Here is an 8,516-nt window from a genome sequence, read left to right as displayed (position 1 = left end):
GGACAGCGACACCTGCTGGCTGTATGTGTAACTGCGCTGCATTTCAAGGTCAGACGTCTTTTTATCCGCCTAACACTGTAGGTTTTAGCTCCACCATCAAGCCTGTGAGCAGTGGCGTGTCTAGAAAATTTTTGTTGGGGGGGCCAGGTAGGGGCACAGATTTGGAGAAGGGTGGCAGATGTAATTGGCAGATAATGTTAAAAACAATTCTACCAACCGTTAACCATAATTCAATAACCCTGTAAACCTAATAACCGTAACCTTATTAGAATGAGATTTTAACCACTACGGTGCAAAGTGTTTAGATACTGTGTTGATTAAGTACAAGAGATACAATCAGTCAGTGTTTATTCAGCATTCAAGGACATCAATATTTGCATAGTATTTTTACTGACATGTAGTGCACATATGTTTTGGGCAAAAACATTTTTGAATATTAAAATACGAACATTTTTAACATACAATTGGCAAATTAGCCAATTCCAATGCAAAACCAATGCCTGTTAAAAAAAAAAAAAAAGAAGATAATCTTCTCACAAACTGGTGTTTGATTTTGAAACAGGAAAAAAGTGGAGAAACAACTGAAAAGACTAACATTTGAATAAAACCTGAAAGCAAGTAAATACTTTATATGCTGCCTTACTTTGGTAATATTGAGAACAACACTGGCTGATGATGAAATGCAGTCAGCTGGCATGGTGACACTGCCAGTATTAACCTGCAGGGCTGGACTGGGACAAAAAATTGGGCATTTTCACTACAGATTGGCCCACCAGGTATTAAAGCCATAAAGCCTTTGAATGAAAACAAATGCTGTTGTGACAGTGATGTACAGTCTTTTTGGTATATGTATGATTTCTATACATTTTACGTCAGATAAAAACTTTCTTCGCAAGATTCAGATAATTATTTAATAAAAGCTAGATATTTTAAATGAGAATAAGAAAGAAAAGTATTTCTTTATGCCCTCCTCTCCCTGTTAATGCCCTACCTGGCCCCCTGGCAACACTTTGCTAGACCCGCCCCTGCACAGTTACCAGCTGTCAGCTACATAAAAAAAGGATCCTGGTGTTATTTGTCTCTCAGAAACAGTTCATAACTTCCCTTCAACTCATTCATGTAACCTAAAAGGTAAACCTGTTTCTCCATCACCTGTTCAGCTCTGATGATTCAGTAAGGACATCTCCTGGTTTCATCTTCATGTTTCCCTCTCACCACATATCCAAACCAACATCATGACCAGCAGCTTTACAGCTTTACAGCTGTGGCTCCAGCAAACATTCTAACTAAATAAATTCTAACAACAGCTGATCAAGCTTAAACATGCTGCTGCTGTTTAGCGCGACATCTGCTGGTTTCCTCTTTCTGGCGCAAAGTGGGTGATAAACAAACAAGAGAGACGATCAGCTGATTATGGAACGCCAGGACTGCCATAATGAATTAATTAAATACACCATTAAATAATTAATTAAATGTGGCAATAATTAATTAAAATTGGAATTAATTAATTAAATAAATAGTTATGACACATGTAATTAATTAATTATTGACACATTTAATTAATTATTTATGTATTTCACATTTTAATTAATTATTGACACATTTCATTAATTATTGACACATTTAATTAATTATTTAATGATATATTTATTTATTTCATTTTGGCAGTCCTGACGCCTGGCTCTCATCATGAAATAATTTTATCTGTCAGCCTCACCCATCAAACTCAGGGGGCGGGGTTAACGCTGATCGAGTCAAAACCATTGCTTTGGCCTGGTGGCCATTGTTTCTAGCACACAACAACCGGCATGTGGAAGCTAACAGAACTGAGCTTTGAAAAACCCTGTTTGTGTGTTACCAAATACCGTTTTAATATTTTTTTTAGCCGAGAATGTAGTGGTTTAATCTTCATGTGTCTGGTCGGTTTGTCAATATACAGCCTCTTTGCAAAAGTGTTTCGATGATTTCGGAGATGTCTGCCCAGTCTCACGGCAAAGCGTGGGATAGACCCGCTCGCCTCGCAAGCAATCCCACCGACAAAGCGCAGGCCCCGGTACACAGCTGTAGTAACCCCCGCTGACTTCTTTTACTGAGGTTATATTTATCGATGTTTTATTTCCTGATTTTCTTATGTGTCCTACGTGTTTCAGTCGCCAATTCTGAATTATAACTAACATTAAAAACATGTTTAAGGAGGAGAGAGAGCAAATAAATCTGTTTAACATCTGATCTTTGGGTTTTTGTTCAGTAATCAGCGTGACCTGTGTATAAACACATAAAAGAGATAACGTTGGTGTTTCCGTCATGTAGTAACTGCTGGCTTTAACTGTACAAAGGTTGTTCGACACTATGAAACACATACAGACTTCATGATGTTCGGCTAATATTTTTATTGTGAATATTAATCATGCTGACCTCGCTCTGTACACCACGCAGCGAGGTCAGCATATCCACGATATCCTCAGCTCCATGAGTTAACACAAAGTTTCCCAGCTGACTATCTAACTGCCAACTATTCCAGAGACGTGAAAATATACAGCATAAAGAAAAGTGTAAGAGACTCAGCAGCAGATTAGAATAACAGTTATACATTTAATAAATCACCAAATGAATCCAAGAAACGAGCAAACCTGTTCCGACAATTTGAGTTTGTATTCCCTCAGCTGCAGACTCGCTGCTGTTTAAATGTTTGAAAAGGAAGATTAGATATAAAAAACGTCAAACATAGACTCAGTCTGCCTTCACATTTGATATGAGGCCAGCACGTATAGTGGCCTCAGCAGGCTATTACTGAAATACACGTGCTATATCATAAACTATGATATAAACAGGGAGGTCCTATTAACATGTTTAGTTTTAAAGGACACCTTCCTGCCTTTAGTCTCATTCATGAGCAGTATTAGTTTTCTTCTAACATCCAGAAGTCTGCACAATGTGTTTCATAGTTTGTAACAAGCCTTTGACAGGTAAACATAACATGACCGAAAAAGAAAAAAAAAAAAGAAAAAAAAAGAGAGAGAGAGAGAGAGAGAGTTGACATAAGAAGAGAAAATTCTCTCAATTATGGAGACAGACAAATGGTTCATTTATGTTTGATGTGTGTTTATTCCTCCCTAAATATCGTCGGTGAAGTTCGCCATGCATGTCAATTTTCCTGCGCATTTTTATACCTCTGCCAACAGAGAGGGAGAAAAAATCACATTCTAACAGACAGCTGGTGCTTAGAATACAGTTGAATAACTATTAAAAAACAGATGATATTTAGATGATAGTTCAGTCTAACACATGTGCCAGTGAACCATTAAACGTCTGTGAAACTATGCAGTTATGAAACGTAACTTTAACCTCAGCCAAACCGATTTGCTCAGTTGTAAATAAAACAGCGAAGTAAACGTGACCCGACAGACAGAAGCTGAGTGAATGAAGTCCAGCGTTTAACCACTGAGAGCTAAAACTCAGCTGAGGTTTGAAAGCTGTGTGCCGGTGATTGGACATCAGCCGCTGATAAAGCTGTTCGCCTATAAAGTGCTCTGTAAGGAAACGAGCTCCAGCAGCTCTGCGCTCGGGGAAAACACTATATTTACTTATCTTGTGCAGAAAAATGCGCTGACATTGCGTTATATCGAGCACCGGCTGCCCAGCTAAACTGTGACTATCACCAGGTAACTAGGCGTGTTTCTTGAATTAGCAGCAGGTGTTAAACAGCTGACAGATGAGGAGGAGGATGCATGCAGGTAAACTGAGGGTCTGCTGAGCTGATCGCTGGTTTCGTGAGAAAAATGTCAGCTCGTTCTTTATGTTACAGAAGCACAGAGACACAAGACCAGGCGGAAAGAGACGATCGTTCGGTGAAAATGAGAATCTGCGAATGCAACATGTGGAACACGGAGAGTGGAATATGTAAACAAACCGGTTAACGTAACCCCCTCGGTGCACTCTGCATGCTAACTGTTAGCAGAGCTAGTGAAATCTCTGAAAACATCTGAGCACTTTTGCAAACATGTTCTATGTTGACAACCTGACCAGACATACGTCGCGACATTCGCGGCTAAAACACTGTTAAAAGTGTAGCTGGTGACAGAAAAACGGGGTATTTTAAAACTACACCACCACCATTGCTGCTTGTGATTTGATCTGCATTCTGGGATAACTGGCTGCCCCAAGTCTACACAAGCAATCGATTTTCTAGGATCGACCTGTTTTGACTTACTTTGCACGGCAACCAATCAAATGTTAGAGAAGCTGCATGGGCAGCGTTAACCCCGCCCCCTGAGTTTGATGGGTGAGGCTGACAGATAAAATTATTTCATGACGAGAGCCAGGCGTCAGGACTGCCAAAATGAAATAAATAAATATATCATTAAATAATTAATTAAATGTGTCAATAATTAATTAAATGTGTCAATAATTAATTAAAATGTGAAATACATAAATAATTAATTAAATGTGTCAATAATTAATTAATTACATGTGTCAATAATTAATTAAAATGTGAAATACATAAATAATTAATTAAATGTGTCAATAATTAATTAATTACACGTGTCATAACTATTTATTTAATTAATTAATTCCAATTTTAATTAATTATTGCCACATTTAATTAATTATTTAATGGTGTATTTAATTAATTCATTATGGCAGTCCTGGCGTTCCATAGCTGATCATTGATCAGTTTCATGATTGAAGTAGCAACAGGAGAGAGAGGAGAGAGAATGAGAGGAGAAGAGGCAGCTGTGCAGCGTAAAGACAGAATAACTCCAGTTTTGTGTCTTTTTCCATCCTAGCTGAAGTCCGGGACAAACTGCGTCTCTTCTCAGCTCAATACCAAACCCGTAATATTTTCTATGAATGAGGGACCATTCCATTTTTTAAGGAGCTGTTGGCAACTCTACTAACTAACCTTATGAATAAAATAAAGTTCACTATCAGTAACATCATAGCAACCGAACAGCTGTATAAACTCGTCATGCTAGCTCACGCAGTATGAGGTATTGTAACTGACTGTAAAAAGTCAGCACAACGAAAATAAACTCCACCTAAACTTGGTTTATATCTGACCCAGATAGACTGCAGGTCATAACTTCTTACCTGAAGTTCAGTTCACCTGACACTCGGACTGGTGGCCGCCTCGGGTCTCTCCTCCTGCTTCCCCTTCCCTCATCCACCTGCTGGCCTCTGTGGAAGCCCCGCCATAGCCACCACCAAACCACTGAGTTATTTTTACACATCGACCTGCATCTTATAACTCATAACTCTTATGTTAGCTGCCCTCAGTAGCATACTGTCTGAAATATTCGATGGTTGCAAAAATTCTTTAAGTGTTATTTTTTTCCTTGGTATTCTAATTTCACCGAAGTTTACTAAACTCAACAAACTTAATATTACTTACCGGGACATTTATTCTGTCCTCATTTTCTTTCACCGAAAAATTGTTTCCTGCAGTGTTGTCCTTCGTGCTTGGCTCTCCTACCTTTGCTAACGTGATGCGCATAGCGCAGAAGCCGATGCTGCATTCACTTACACTCGGATATCTGAGCTTCACCGTGAAAACATAATCGTACATTTGATATTTGATTGAATTTTATTGTTTTACCTTTGGGGTGGCACCTGGGGTGGCCAGTCTGGTTGGGGGGGGTGGCCTGTGCCCCCCCAGGCCACCCCGCTGGACACGCCATTGCCTGTGAGATCCAAAATTTGTCTTTCTCAAGATTAAATTTTAAACAACGCAATTACAAATTAAATTGCGCTGATTATTAAGTAATCATTCCCCTTATTTAATCCAGAATCCAGAATCCAGACATTATTGCAAAATAAAAAGTAAGCCGAAAGTTTTGTCCTCTCATGAATTTTGTCTAAAGCATTAAACGTGCGGCCTGTTTGGTATGTCTAAACTGTACATGGCATATTTTATTATGGATGGTAGATTCTCAGTGCCACTTCTCTCAAAACACTGAACTTGTAAATGTAGCAATGATATTGTTAGTCTCTGCTTCCTGCTCAAAGTAATCTGCATCGTCTGGAGTCTCATGAATGCATGAATCGTGCTTGCTGCTACTTCTGCGCACAAGTCTGAAAACGCTCTATCAACCACTAGGTGGAGAAGTGGCCATGACAGTCCTCTTATTGAGGCGTAAACTTGCTGTTTATTAATATACTAGGCTAAATGTATCTTATACTATTCTCCTAGGTTTCATTAATCATCAGTAAAAACTGCTGCTCTTAATCTGTAAGAATCTAGAGGTCATAGAGCGACCAAACAAATCATTCGCCATGCAAATGTAGCTCTATAGAGATTCAAGCTTCACATCAGCTGCACTCATTATTGTAATATCTACACTGTCAAGATTAATGGAAGTAGCTCTCTCTGTTCATTGACATCGGTCCAGTCGCTTTTATTTTCCTCTTGATGTGATTTGTACTGGTATTCATTTTGATGGTGCAGGAGAAGATGCTGGTAAATAGCATCACATCAATAATGAAATGATGGAGTCTGCCAAATTAAATGGCTGTAAAAACCAATATTTCAGTGTCACTGAAGAGATTCCAGCACTTTTAAAACATTTGCAATATCAGCTTACAGTAAAGACGCTCATCCGCCACTTTATTAGATAAACTTGTTCAGCTGGTTGTCAGTGCGAACGTCTAATCAGTCAAGGAAATGACAGCAAATCAATCCATTAAGGCACTAAGATTGTTCAAACTTGGGATGGGGAAGAAAGGTGATTTAAGTGACTTTGAATGTAGCAGATGGACTGCTTTGAGAATTTCAGAAACTGATGATCGACTTGAATTTTCCCAAACCACCATCTGTAGGATTTATTAAGAATGGTCCTAAAGAGAGAAAATATTCAGTGAGTGGTATTTCTCTGGGTGGAAACGCCTTGTTAATGCCAGAGGGCAGAGGAGAATGGCTAAAGCTTTGAGCTGATAATAGCAACAGTAACGCAAATAACCAGGTATGCAGAAGAGCATCTCTGCATCGGCAGAAGACCACACCACTCCTGTCAGATAAGAACAGGAAGTTGAGACATTTAGTGTGAAAAAAACATGAAAGCAACCCACGTCACAAAGCTCACATGATCTCAAAATGGTTTCTCGCACATAACGACAAGTTCACTGCACTCAAATGGCCTCTGCAGTCAGCAGTCTCAGTCCAGTAGAGCAGCTTTACGATGTGGTGGAACAGATTTCCATCCTGGATGTGCAGCAGAGAAATTTGCAGCAACTGTGTAATGTTGTCATGTCAATGTTTGCAGCACCTTGTTAAATCTGTGTTAAACCTGGTAAAACCTTCAGGGAACAGGGTGATAAGAAAAAAAAAAACAGACGCAACGGTCTTCATCAGTACGTTAAAGTTGCTTTAATTTCTTTTTTTAAAACATTTATTCCAGGCTGAATGATATCATTACCACAGTTTTGACATGTATATCATTAATATCTTAGTTAAACCATCAGAAAATAAAAACAGCCATAGAAAACATTGTTTGTCTGTCACATCTGAACAGTCGTGCATTTGAAGTCCTGTAATTACCACACGGAGAAGCGCCCACTCGTTACTGACTCTTACTGGGCTCTTCCCACCCGTCACGACATACTGTACCAGAGCAGCCAAATCACAGACAGCACTGGCACAGAACTTCAAACGCAGCACTGCGTCAGGTGCGCGGACGACACTGTAATAGTCTTATTAAAACAGTTGCAAGACAGAGAGTCATTCACCATTAATAAGAGAGGAAAAACGCTGCTCTTGCCTTTATTATCCTACAAAACAGCTAGCTATTATTTTATCTTTAAAGTCTGATTTTTACAAGACAGCGAAACACTTAAAAAAAGAAAAAAGAAGAAGAAGAAGACATGTCGTGATATGAAGAGTGCTGTAAGAGTTTAAAAACATTATGAAAGGCCATTAATCAGTGACTAGTCCCACAGATCTTAACACTGTTTGCATCCATGGTGCAATAAAACATTGTAAAAGTACTAGACCATAGGTAGCATTGTTACCATAACATGGACGTTTCCTTCCTAGTAAAATCACACATGTAAGATTGTCTCGCTAATACGAGAAGTGGTCATCGATTAATAAGACAGTATTAAAATGCTGTACAGGATTGGGTGGTGCAACAGCGTACGGGAGTTCAGGGTGGTCGACTACAGAATTGGGGGTTTCTCTTTAATTCGGTTACTACCTACTACATCACCCATAATGCACGGGGTTATCAGCATGGTGGAGGGGGACGTGCTGCTACTATCGCTCTAGATATGAATGTAAACAGGATAAAAGTAGGGAAAGATGGGCTTTAAAGAATACTGCAGTATGTATGGAAGGTGTGTGTCAGTAAAGCACAAAGTGTGTATGTGTGTGTCCGTTAACGTGTGTGCAACGTCAGTATAGGAATGACTCGGGCTAGATAGGCCAGCCTTTGCTTGCTTTGCCAGTCACTTAATCACTACTCACACAGAGTAACAGTGACATAGAGCAACAGCCAATCACGTCGCAGTGATGTCACACACAC

The sequence above is a fragment of the Rhamphochromis sp. 'chilingali' genome (assembly GCF_963969265.1).
Source record: "Rhamphochromis sp. 'chilingali' genome assembly, chromosome: 4".
Taxonomy (NCBI): Eukaryota; Metazoa; Chordata; class Actinopteri; order Cichliformes; family Cichlidae; genus Rhamphochromis; species Rhamphochromis sp. 'chilingali'.
Note: the sequence above shows the minus strand (reverse complement) of the source record.